Below are 14,824 nucleotides of genomic sequence, written 5' to 3'. Positions count from 1 at the left end.
ATGATGATAAAAATAAGAATAACAATAATAAAAATAACAATAATCTGGGGGAGGGGGTCCAGAAAATTGCTGGTTCGATAAATCAATAATCTGAGTAGGTGTTTCAAAAGAGAAAGAGAATGAGTCTGAAAATACAGGTCGAGAAGGGTTGCGAGCTCAAGCGAATAGAGTTCAAGCCGAAAGTCTTATAAAATAGAAAGAGAAAGGCTGGAACGAAGTAGCTCACCTAAAAGGAGAGGAACGAAGCACTCGGCTGAGATTGTTCGAAAAGAGAGGCAGGGCCTGAGGCACTTGCTAACGAGCAGACTTTTCATATCTAAGAACACTATCATCTTGTTTAACAAACAAAATTAATCCTCCTAAGGGGGAATATGTTATATCTAAAGTAATCATAATATGTGAAATTTGAATAACTTTCCTGAGCAATATCATATTATAACAGTATAACATCTTGACTTAAATAAACGTTAAGGGTCTAACATGCTTTCATACCTTACCCGTTTTGATCATAAATACTCCGGGTATCCGTCGAAACTTTTACTGGACTTCTCAGTCCCAACCTATTACCAGGTAACTTCCTTGACGTTCCTTCAGAATACTACAACACAGTCTAGCTTCGTTTCTTAATTCTAGGCATAAAGGTAATATGGAAGGGGAGATCTCTTCTTTTTATAAAAGAGAAGAAATTATAAAGTGATAATAAAGATGCTCAAGAAAGATACTCACAAACTTTAATTTTTATTCATAGTTTAAAGAGAGAGAGAGAAGAGAGGTTTTTCGACCTTCTGGCTACAAAAGACCTCCTTTTATAAATGGAGGTGACTACGGACTTCAAACCTTTACAAACGGATTTCAAACTAAAAAATGAAAACAACAATGACTTGATAGTGACCTAATTACATTATAAAAAGAAAACAAAAGTAGTGGGACCCTGATTTTTACATGATTACAAAATGACATAAAGGGTCGTTATTAGTTGCTATCATATCCTTAAATTCATCCTTATCTTCTTGCCTTAACTTCATACTTATATTCTTGCCTTAACTCCATACTTATCTTCTTGCCTGCCTTATCTTCTCGTGCTTCTCTATCATTCGTTCATCTACCTTGTGTCTATTCCGAAGATGCTGACATGGCATCTTCTATCATTTTTTCCTTTTTTGGAGAATAACATTTGCATGTGCCTTTGGCGTGCTTACTCATTTCGCACAATCGTTGTTGAGCTTGAGGGCTGGACTTAATAATATCTTTATTAATTAAATCTATTTTTGTCTCCATATACCATTTAGCTGCCGGCAGAGTGTTCTTTGCTGGGGCAATCAAAATAGAGAAATGTATTTTGGTTCCTCCATAAGTTCTAAATTCTTTTTTGAAACTATGTTTCATATTTTGTAAAATGATTATTAATCCAATAGCACGTCTGTAGTGCGTATCTTTTTCAGTAAATCTTTAAAAAGATTTTTTCTGAATATTATTTATTATATTAAAATTGTCAGCCTCACCAATTTGCATAAAATGGTAGGCAGGATATCGTTCATCTTTGTAAAAAATAGGTCCGGCAAAAATAAACTGGAGGACCAAAATATCTTTTACCGTAATCATTGGGTTATTGAGATAATAATCTTTTACTCCGTCTTGTACCCATGAAGGTAATTGACTAATCTTTGGAAAAATTGGAGAAGTAAGATAAATGGAATTTATTGCTCCAAAATTATATCAGTATCTAATTTTCTGAGGAGATGAATCTTGTAAATAATTGATTTGAGCATATATCCTTATAAAATCAATATATCTATTTGGGATAGTTTTGAGAGAAAATAAATCTCTCATTTTTTGATTTTCCATGGTAGGAAACAACATTTCAAATTTATCTTTTACTGCTCTCAAAGTAATTCCTTTTTGAGACAGTTGGGGTCTAAAAGACAGTTTTTCATATTTATCATTCTATACCTCTGTAATTATGGAAGTATTATCATCTTTTTGAGCCTTTATTAGGCTGGTAATAGTATCGTAGGCATCACTAGAGTGACCCTTTCTGGAAGTTATCTGGGAACATATGTTGAGTAATTTTTCAGCAATCAGTTGTTCACAATCGAAATTAGCTATTTCGATAAAATCGGAAAATGCTGTTTGAATATCTTTGAAACCTTTATCGATATCTTGCAGATGGTTTTTAATTTCTTCCATCTCTGGTGAGAAAATTTGCTACAACATTTTTGTTAGTCTGAATAATTTCAACATCAAAAGAGTATTCAGAAATAATATTTGCCATCTAATGAATCATTTATATTCCATTTTTTATGAAAGATTATTATGCACAAAAGCTTTTATCTATGTATTATCAGTTCTGAGAGTAAATCATTTTGGTAGTAAGAAGTAATGTAACTTTTGATAACTTTTTACTACAGCTAGTAATTCTTTTTAATTAATGTGATATCGTGTTTGTGTATCTGAAAAGGTTCTACAACAATATCTACATAGGCTTTCTCCTATCTTTTTTTAATACGCCGCCCCAACAGTATTCTGAAGCGTCTGTTTCTAAAATTAAGTCATCACTATCTTTTGATAATTGTAATTTTGGTAATTTTTTACAAATAAATTTAATATCGTTTACTTTTATAGCTAAGACTTCATTAAATTCAAAGCTCTTATCCTTTTTTAATAATTCTTGAAATGACTTTCTTAATTCAGTCAAATTCTGAATATAATCTGAAGCATAATTAAGAATTCCTAAAAAGCTTTGTACCTGCTTTTTATCGACTAATTTATCTGGAAAAATAGATATCTTTTCAATGATATGGCTTTGTAATTTTATACCATTTCCGTCAATTATCATTCCTAAAAATTTTATCTCATTTTTTAATAGGCTTGCTTTCTTTTTAGAAAGTGCTAATCCATTTTCTAAGCATAAGTTCGTAAACTTATTTAGGTGTATCAGATGTTCTTCAACACTATCAGACAAAACTAAAATATCATCAACGTAAATAATATATAGTCATAATCTTTAAAAATATTATCCATTTTTCTTTGAAATATTTGTGGTGCGTTTTTTAATCCAAATGGCATCACTAACCATTCATACTGTCCTTGAGGGGTTGAAAATGCAGTATATTGAATACTATCTTTATTCATTCTTATTTGCCAAAATCCACGTTTACAATCAAACTTAGAAAATATCTTCTTGTTAGTAGTTCTATTGATTAGACTCTCTTTATGGGGTAAGAAATATCCATCAAATATGGTATTATCATTTATTTTTTTATAGTTGATAACCATTCTTGGTTTATTTCATACTATCTCTGCGTGGTTTCTTACCATAAAAGTCGGAGAGCTATGGGGAGAGTTACTGGGTCTTATTATTCTAAGACTTAGCAATTCCTTAATCTTTTTTTGAAATTCTTCTTGGTCATCGGGGTTGTATCTCATTGATTTTACTCTAATGACTTTATCTTTATCTTTCATTTCTAGCTTGGTTTCTATCTTATTTTTATTCCAAAATTCTAAGGGTTTTCAGAAAAATATTGTTCTAGTTTTTGTTTGATTATATCTATATTTTCTTCTAATTTATTAAAGGTTATCTGATATTCTTGCAGAGGGTATTGCTGATTTATTATTTGAGGGTTGTCCCAATCAGTATCATATTGTAGCAAGAGAGTGCTTTTTGGAAAAATTGGTTTGGTTTGGTATCCTATATCACCACGCTGGGTTGTGCGGGGTTTAAATTGAATAAGTAATCTTTTTAAATAAGCAGTTTTAAAGCGTTTTACAACAATCGTATGTTGACAAGGAGTCTTGAATTTTATTTGAAATAAGATTATGTCGTATGATATACTATGAAACATTTCTAAAAAAAAAATTCTAACAATATATCTTGTCCGGTATTATAAAAATAATCAAGGAGCACTTAATGCACCACACACTCACCGGCATGCCATCCATATTCAAGCCTAGTTCTATAATCATTCTAATACACTCACTTGGAGTCATCATCAAATAAGAATTTTCATGTCTATATTAGCCTCTCTACATCTAAATTTGCAATAACTCCTACTAACAGACACACCACTATACTCTTACCTATATATTATTCATAATAGGATCCATCTAGTTCTTTCTCCATGTCTATAACCTTAAATGGGGTAAGCATGCCACTGTTTATCAAAACACGAAATGGCCACTCTCTATCTATCTATCATGACCCCAAACTAGAGCCTTAAGATTAGAACTAAAGTTGCCCTTAAATACTGAATCATGACCCTTCTATTATAGAATAGACTTATTTGGGAATTGAAACTTGACTCAATGAGTTCTACAATCTATAGAAGCATAAGATGTATGCAACCAATCCATACCAATCATTAGCATTTCAAAAGGGAATTCACACTTATTGGATGAAGCACCGTGCTAAGTTTGGAGACCCATAGAAGGGTAGGGCTGAGATCACCGATGACTATCCTTATCATTCTTAGCAACCCTTGGACAATGCCTCAACTTGTGATCCTTCGCACCACAACCAAAACATACACCCGAACCGGCTAGATAATATCCCAGATCGTACCTTCCACACTTTTGGCATGCGAGAAAAGCTTGACCACTATAATTGTCATCTTGATATCTAGGGTTAGGCACCCTATCCTTGTGATACTTAGGCACTGAATTATTATCAAAAGATGATCCATTCTCAATCTGGCCTTCTTAGTCATCCTAGGAACCTCCTTAAGCTTTTCCTCTTCAATTTGCTCGGCATGAGTCATGAGTCTAGAGATATCCATTTCCTTTATTAACATGGCCTTCTTATATTATTTAATAACCAAATCAAAAATCCCTAATATAAACTTACTCATTTTGGCTCGAGGGTCAGACACCAAGGTCGAAGCATAGTTGGACAAATTCATGAAATTGAGGGCATATTCCCTCACACTCATACTCGCTTGATTCAAGTTGATAAATTCCATCACCTTTGCCTCCCTCAACTCTAAGGGAAAGAAACGGTCAAGAAATGCAGCCTTAAAACTTTCCCAATCTATAGGCTCCTCATTCACTCTTTCGGCCTTCCATTGGTTGTACCACACTTGAGCGACACCCTTGAGTTGGTAGGCCGCCAACTCCGCTTTTTCTTTCGAAGTCACTCCCATAATGCTCACTATCTTGTAGACCTCATCAATGAACTCTTAAGGTTTCTCATCAACCTTTGAGCCATAAAACTCAAAAGGATTCATTCGTGCAAAGTCCAATACCCTTGAGGCTGGAGTAGGAACATTAGGAGGAGCTGCAACTCCTTAGTTGGTCACCACTTGGGCTAGCATAGTAGTGGCGGTTCGAAACTCCTCATAAATCACTTGGTCCGATAGAGGACCATTATCTTAAGGAGTCGGGGGAGATTGGGCTTCATTAACATTGTTTCCCCTTGGTGACGGTGGTCTTCTTAGAGCCATTTTTCTGGAAATTGAAAAGAAAGACCATTAGGGAAAAGAAGTCTTACGGTAAACTCTATAGCACGACATGGATTATGAAAGAAGTGAGAATTCCTAAAACACCTCATAGCCTCCTACTCATAAGTGTGGCGTGCTTCACACCCATGAATAAGACTCTATGTAATGCGGCATATTGGACACCCTAGGACACTTGAAAAACATTGTGCTCTAATTCTAAATTTTTCACGACCTGACCTAGGGCGTAGTCGTAACACGGCTATCGAAACCCCGAAGGGCTCCAACCAAGCCTCTTGTACATATCATAAGCATACATAAGGTAAGTAAAAGTGGAAACATCATAAGAAAGTCTAAACCATGATTAGTAAATAAAGAATGTCACATGACAACATAGGCTCAAAATAATTGTCCATCTAGATGCCTCTACACATGAGTATGGGCGAGGGCTAAGACATGTCCCTAGCTCATCCTCAATATGAAACATAACAAAAGTCTTTGAAAACAGTAACCGACTTGATGACTAATCTCCGATAAATGAAGACTCACCACACATCGCCGGATAGAAAAGCTTACTAGCTACGTGGATGAATATGATCTTCAACCTCAACCCCTATATTATGAGACAATGTAGGCAAAAGTATTCATTAGTACATTGGATTGTACTAAGTATGTAGGAAATGCAATGCATAGAAAATCATGTTTGTACAAATGACCATTTTATATAGCATGATAGGAGAAGTAGTCGAAAATCGTAAGTAGTCTTTAAGAAGGACCAATGCATAATAAACCATAAGAGTATCATCTAAAGTAAAAGATAGGATTAGTCATTTAAAATATAAAAAGACCATACATATGTGGGATAACAACCATAACCGATAATAAGACCATGCGAGCTATAACATGGAATCTCAATATTGCCCCTACATTGAAGGAAAGGGGAATCTACTTGCCAAGGTAGACTCTACCCCACCAGGCGGGTCATGCATATGCTATATGTGGATCCATTAGCTAGGACAAAAAGGCAATCCTACGGTGGAACGTAGTTATGAAACAAGAGACTTTATATAAGGACCCCATATTTCGAGCCCCCCCCCTCAAGTCCACATTCGGTGCTAAGTCAAATCCCACGGAATACATACATAGCATAAAAATCATAGTTTCATATATCATAGTCATTATCATAGGTTTGAAATCATAGAGAAGCTCATTTTCATAACATGAGTGCAATGCGAGTATTGTCCTTCCACATTATAAATCATACATACAAAATATATCATAATTGAAATACATAATCATAATTCATAATTTGAAAATTCATGACCATAGCTTGTACTTGAAATTAGGGTAAGACATGAATACATGATCAATTGATTTGAAAACCATGAAATTTACTTGAAAACATGCATGATCATAAACTTTCTTTTAGACCAAACATAATTCATATAGATAATATCATTGGAAAGTATACTTGAGAAATATTCATAATTTACATCATGAACCCTAGAAATCAAAATAGGAGGATTCGTGGATAAACTCTTCAATTCAATGCAATAACCATCAATTTATATCAAAATAGACTCATAATAATAATTTGAATAATAATTCATGCAATCGGAGTAGATATCATAATGCCCATAAAATACCATACTTTAATTTGATAGAAAATTTGAAAAATTGAATGAGCTTCATGGATGAAAGAATCCATGAATCAATACTCACATACCTTAAGTAAGAAGACCAAATAATTTGGAAGAATTTGAGAGTTTTGATGGGTATCTTAAGTGAATTTACTTGATGTCTTCATTGGAGCCCTTGAGAGTCTTTTGTAGAGAGAGAAATATTTGATAGGTGACTTGTAGAAGAATGAATAGAATTAGAGGTTTAGGTAAACTTATAAAGTTGAATTGAGTCCTAAAATTGTCTAGGTTCATCAGCTAAAAGTTTGGTAAAGGTCTAAAATACCCTTACTAAAAACCCAACTCGGCCAGAAAACCCTTGCCAGGTCCGCGACGCGAAGGCAACCAAGTCCGCGATGCGGACTTGTCGCGCACCTTACTGGTTTATGCAATTTCTTGAGAAATCTATCTTTTGATCTACAGGTCCTAAAAAATTACTGAAACTATTTTCCTGCAGGTTTTGATCCCCTGATCGATATTCTGAACTCGGATTTTCCAAAAAAATTAAGGATAATGTATTACATGAGTGGTCTATTCTCAAGGCACTTATGACCATTTTGAGGAATATTACATATATGGGATAAAAGATCTTGCTGCGCTTTTGCCCTAGCCCAAACCCCAAAGTAGCACCACTAGCATCACACATGATCTCAAATGGGGCAGACTAATCAGGAGCAACAATCACTGGGGCTGAGATAAACTTCTCCTTCAAGCACTCAAATGCTTTCATGTATGCCTCATCAAAGTAGAACTTTATCTCCTTCTCTAATAACTTGCACAAAGGGTATGTAATTTTAGAGAAATCCTTGATAAAACTCTTATAAAAACCTACATAACCCAGGAATCTATGGACACCCTTTATAGAGATAGGGGAGGAAGTTTTTCAATCACCTCTATCTTTGCCTTGTCAACCTCCAACCCTTTTTCAGAAATCTTATGGCCTAGCACAATACCCTCTTTGACCATGAAGTGGTATTTTTCCCAGTTCAAGAATAGGTTAGCCTCTTCACATTTCTACAAATCTCTACTAAGATTCAACAAACAATCATTAAAAGTATCACCTACCACTGAAAAATTATCCATAAATACCTCAATAGTGTCCTCCACCATGTTAGAGACTATAGACATCATACAGCGCTAGAATATAATAGGAGCATTACATAGTACGAATGACATGTGCTTGAACGTACATATGAAGGCAGTCTTCTCGTAGTCCTGTAGTGCTATGGAGATTTGGTTGTAGCCAGAGTACCCATCTAGAAAATAGTACCAACATCTGTCTGCTAATCTATCTAACATTTGGTCCATGAAGGGCATTGAAAAAGGATTTTCAAAGTCCATTTGTTAAGCTTTTTTTAGTCTATGCATACTCGCCAACCAGTGATTGGCCTAAGTGGTACCAACTCATTCTTATCCTTCGCGATGAATATCATAGCTCCTTTTTAGGGACACATTGAATAGGACTCACCTAATTACTATCGGATATGGGATAGACCACACTTGCATCTAACCACTTAATGATTTCCTTCTTTACCACCTCTTGCATATGTGGGTTTAATCTGCTCTGGTGTTCGATTTTGTGAATGCAATCCTCCTCCAACTGAATTTTATGAGTACAAATGTAAGGAGGGATACCTATAATATCAGCCATAGTGTCACGACCCAAAAACTGAGGTCATGATGGCACACATCTCAAAACCCAATCTGATGTGTAACCCTAAAAATAAAACTCATACAAGACTCCCAAAGGGGAAAGTGATGCCACGATTTAAATAAAAAGAAGAAAAAAAAACAATGAAGAAATTATCCCAAAACCTGGTGTCATAAGTATAAAGAGCATCTAATACAAGGTTCGAATCTGAAGATACAACATAAGTCTCTGAATGATACAAAAGACTGAAAAATAAAGATAGACTAGGGACGATCCAAATTCTGGGACCTCACCACTAATCTGAGAATACACAATCCGCTAGAATATTAACTGCCACGTGGGGTACCCCGACTAGTATCTGCATCAAAAAGGGACACAGAAGTAGGGGTGAGTACAATTCACATGTACTCAGTAGGTTTTAGTTGACTGAGTATAAGGAATTAATCAAACCTATGAAATAAACTAAGGAACGCATCCACCTGCATACAGAAAAGTCCCACTCCGGCATCGGTGCCGCCAATTTATATATATATTGACGCGAGTAAAGTAAACCCATAATAACAGCTCATAATCACAATTAACCAGATAATTCAAGCAGCACAAATATCAATGCAATACAATGCAATATGATGATGCAATGATGTGGTGGTACGGTGGAATCAAGACTGTCGCACAGACTGTCGTATACACCTGCTGAGCTGTGCTACCAAGCAAGGCACATGGGGGTCTTGCAGACCATATAACTCAATCACAATATCTCATTATCCTTGCCACCTCCTCGTGGTCAAGGGATCACAATGCATCCACTACCCTGCCGGAAAACTGCCTCGGTCAGGGACTCAAGATACAAAGGTTAGGATCACAATGCATCCACTACCCTGCCGGAAAACTGCCTCGGTCAGGGACTCAAGATACAAAGGTTGGGATCACAATGCATCCACTACCCTACCGGAAAACTGCCTCGGTCAGGGACTCAAGATACAAAGGTTGGGATCACAATGCATCCACTACCCTGCCGGAAAACTGCCTCGGTCAGGGACTCAAGATACAAAGGTTGGGATCACAATGCATCCACTACCCTGCCGGAAAACTGCCTCGGTCAGGGACTCAAGATACAAAGGTTTAAAGGTGTTTCATTTTCTTTCTCAAAAGGAATTTCCATATTTCTCAACTTCCCATGTTTCATGATATGATGAATGAGGATGAATGCATCAAAACACATATGCATGGAAGTAATAATCAACTCACATGTGGTATAAGGTTCAAAGTTCTCAAAACTTAACCTACACATGATATTCACCCTCAATAAATAGTAACGGGAAGAACACACTTTCATTTAAATATTCACCCCTTTCTCAACAATATTTCAATACTCAAGTATGCTCAAAACCCCAACTCAATCTCTCAGGCGGCATCACAAGTCAAATAATATACTCAAGCCTCTCTCTTAGGCAAATCATAATTCACATGCTCTCAAAGCAAATAAGATAACAAATAAGGCCCCCACACGGGCTATGTAATACAAATAAACTCCGTCACGGCAACACATTAATAAATAAGCCTCCACACAGACATCACAATATATATAACATTCTCAACTCATACTACAACCCCATCCCAAAGTCTATAACATATGAATGACTAATTACCCCATCTCAATCTCAAAGAAAGATAGCCAAACCTACCTCAATTGCCGAAACCGCACTCGAATACCTCCACCGGACAAGCAACTCTCGAATTCAGCACCCGGAATGACAACCCACTATCAACAATGAAACATACACGTCACAAGGAGTCCAATGACACCCATATTGATAGGTTTCGGAACCGGGGGTAAAATAGTCCAAAAATTAACTATTTTTGAAAAGGGTCAAATCTGGAAATTTATTGAACAATCCCATTCTATTGGTAATAAGGAACTCATGGTTGAAAAACCCATAAAAATAGAGCTCAAAACGAGTTGAAAATCACAATTTTCCTTAAATTCGGATTAGGGAAGAAACAAGGATTTTTGGGGTTTGAAACTAAAATTTAAGAGTTAAAATCGTCAAAAACTTAATGAAAAAGAAAGGTTTTAGGTCAAAAATCACTTACCCAACACTTTGCCTCGAAAATCTCTTCTCAAATCACCTCAAGGAGTTCAAGAACTCAAACAAATGATGAAAACTATTGAAATGGGAAGAAAGGGGCATTTTCTGCCCAAAAAGTTACTGTTCACGCGTGTTACTGTTCACACGTTTTGTACAAATTTTTGAAAATCACCCTCAAGATCATTACAATATCCACCACTAAAAAGGATGTTCGTCCTCGAACATAAGATAAAATAAAGTACCTGGGGTCTCAAAAAGCTGAGGGTACCGAGCCTGCATATCAGACTCTAACTCCCAAGTCACCTCCTCAACAGGCCGATGCTGCCACTGCACCTTGACCGAAGCGACCTCCTTGGTCCTGAGTCTACGAAGCCGCCTATCTAGAATAACTGTCGGCTCCTCCTCATAAGTCAAATCCGGACTCAACTCTACCGCATCATAAGAAATCACATGAGACTCATCCGGTATGTACTTGCGAAGCATGGAAACATGAAACACCGGATGGACAGCTGACAATTTAGGGGGTAAGGCCAGCTTATACGCCATTCCACCTACTCTCCTCAGGATTTCAAACGGGCCAACAAACCTTGGGCTAAGCTTGCCCTTCTTTCCGAACCTCATCACACCCTTCATGGGCGATATTTTAAGCCACATGCAATCACCCACCATGAACTCTAAGGGACGAACCCTCCTATCAGCATAACTCTTCTGACGACTCTGAGCTGTCAATAGTCGACCCTGAATCAAACGTACCCGCTCCACAGCATCCCTAAGTAAGTTAGTATCCAATGCATCAACCGCAACAGAATCAAACCATCCAATGGGTGATCGACACCTACGACCATACAATGCCTCAAATGGTGCCATTTGAATGCTGGAGTGATAACTGTTATTATAGGCAAACTCTGCTAAGGGCAAGTGTTGGTCCCATCGGGCACCAAAATCAATCACACAGGCCCTAAGCATATCCTCCAACACCTGAATAGTCCGCTCGGACTGACCATCGGTTTGGGGATGAAATGCTGAACTCATCTCTAGCCGCATACCCAAACCACACTGTAATGCCTTCCAAAAGTGAGAGGTGAACACTGAACCCCGATCCGATACAATAGAGATAGGCACCCCATGCAGCCTAACAATCTCACGAAGATAGATCCTAGCTAACTGATCCGCATTGTAGCTAGTCTTCACCGGAAGGAAATGGGCTGATTTGGTCAATCGATCCACAATCACCCAGACAGAGTCATACTTACCCAATGCCATGGGTAATCCAGACACGAAGTCCATAGTGATACGCTCCCATTTCCACTCAGGAATGGGCATCCTTTGCATAGGACCACCCGGTTTCTGATGCTCATACTTCACTTGTTGGCAATTTAAACACTTAGCCACAAAATCAATAATGTCTCTCTTCATGCCACACCACCAATAGTGTTGTTTCAAGTCATGAAACATCTTTGCCACTCCCGGGTGAATTGAATATTTGGAATAATGAGCCTCCTCCAATATCATACGTACCCATTCACTAACCTTGGGCACACAAATGCGACCATTAATCCTCAAAACTCCTTCCGAATCAAGAGAGGCTGATTTTGCTTCACCACTTAACACTTTGTCTCGAATGACCCTCAACTTTTCATCTTCAAACTGGTGTGTACGAATCTGGTCCATCAAAGTAGACCTAGCCTCCACAAAGGCCAAAATACCATGATGTGTAGAAATATCAAGTCGGACCAACTGTCTAGCCAATGACTGAACCTCCAATGCCAAAGGCCTCTCCACAGCCTTAAGAAAGGCCAAACTACCCACGCTAGATGCTTTGCGACTCAGGGCATCCGCTACCACATTAGCTTTGCCCGGATGATAAAGTATGGTAATGTCATAGTCTTTCAATAACTCTAACCACCTACACTGCCGCATGTTCAGATTCGGTTGAGAAAAGATATACTTAAGGCTACGATGGTCAGTATCGACCTCGCAATGCACTCCATAGAGATAATGCCTCCACAACTTCAGAACAAACACCACCGCTGCTAATTCTAAGTCGTGGGTAGGATAGTTCTTCTCATGTACCTTCAACTGTCGAGAAGCATAAGCTATAACTCTACCTTTTTGCATCAATACACCACCCAAGCCGACTCCCGAAGCATCACAAAACACAATAAATGCCACGCCCTCCTCGGGTAAGGCTAGAATAGGTGCTGAAGACAATAATTCCTTGAGCTTTTGAAAGCTCGCCTCACACTCATCAGTCCACTGAAATGCCACGGTCTTTTGAGTTAGCCTAGTCAATGGAGCTGCAATAGAAGAGAATCCTTGAACAAACCGACGATAGTAGCCTGCCAACCCAATAAAACTCCGAATCTCGGTAATCGAAGTAGGCCTAACCCAATCACGAACCGCTGTAACTTTAGCTGGATCAACCATAATACCATCCTTGGTCACTATATGACCCAAGAATGTCACAGACTCAAGCCAAAACTCACATTTGGAGAATTTTGCATACAACTTCTCCTCTCTCAATCTCTAAAGGACTGTCCTCAGGTGCCTAACATGATCCGCCTCATTCTTGGAATAAACCAAGATGTCATCAATAAACACGATCACAAACGAGTTCAAATAAGGTCGAAATACCCGGTTCATCAACTCCATAAAAGCAGCTGGGGCATTAGTCAACCCGAAGGACATAAACACAAACTCATAATGCCCATAACGAGTCCTGAATGCAGTCTTCGGGATGTCAGATTCCCGAACTCTCAACTGATGGTAACCCGACCTCAAATCAATCTTTGAGAACACCGATGCACCTTGAAGCTGGTCAAATAAATCATCAATGCGAGGGGGAGGATACTTGTTCTTGATAGTGACTTTGTTCAACTGTCGATAGTCAATACACATCCTCATAGTACCATCTTTCTTCTTCACAAATAAAACTGGTGCACCCCACGGTGATACACTAGGTCTAATAAACCCTTTCTTCAATAAATCTTCCAATTGTTCTTTCAACTCTTTCAATTCTGCCGGAGCCATCCGATAAGGAGAAATAGAGATGGGTTTAGTGTCATGCTCCAAATCAATCACAAAATCGATATCACGGTCAGTAGGAACTCCCGGCAAGTCTGTAGGAAATACATCCATAAACTCTCTCACCACCCTCGTAGTCTCTATATGAGATGACTCCGTGGTGAGATCACGTACATGAGCCAAATAAGACAAACAACCCTTATCCATCAAGCGACGAGCACGAATATAAGATATCACCCCCTTAGGATATGAACTCGGATTACCTTTCCATACCACGCTAGGTAAACCGGGATAAGCTAAGGTCACGGTCTTTGCATAACAATCTAATATAGCATGATAAGGAGATAACCAGTCCATACCCAGTATCACATCAAAATCAAGCATGTCTAATAAGATCAAGTCAACTCGGGTCTCTCTACCCAAACATATCACTGCACACTCCCTATATACTCTATCCACCACTAAAAGTTCACCTATCGGGGTAAAATTAGTAATGGGCACAGCAAGAAGATCACTCATATAATCAATACCCACATCAAAATAAGTCAACACATAATAGTAAGTAGACCCTAGTTCAAATAATACTAACGTAAAATGATGGCAAACCAGAACAATACATGTAATAACCACATCAGAGGCCTCTGCCTCAAATTTACCTGGTATAGCATAGCATAATTAATGGTCACCCTTAGCCTGTGAACCACTACAACCACCACCTCGAGTACTCCATGAAGCACCTCAAACAACTAAAACTGGTGTATTGCAGACAACTTGTGATCCTAGCTGAATAGAAGAAGAATCACATATTTTCCCCTTATTCAAACTCACTATAACAAAATAACCCAAGTAAACTACTCCCAACTCATCATAGGAGGACCGATAGGTTTATGAGCAAGAACAGACCTCTATCACTTCTTAGCCATTCCCGCAATTATAAAGAGAAATAAGACA

This window comes from Solanum dulcamara, chromosome 12, assembly GCF_947179165.1.
Source record: "Solanum dulcamara chromosome 12, daSolDulc1.2, whole genome shotgun sequence".
Classification (NCBI taxonomy): domain Eukaryota; kingdom Viridiplantae; phylum Streptophyta; class Magnoliopsida; order Solanales; family Solanaceae; genus Solanum; species Solanum dulcamara.
The sequence above is the reverse complement of the archived record's forward strand: the minus strand, read 5'-3'. Positions refer to the sequence as shown.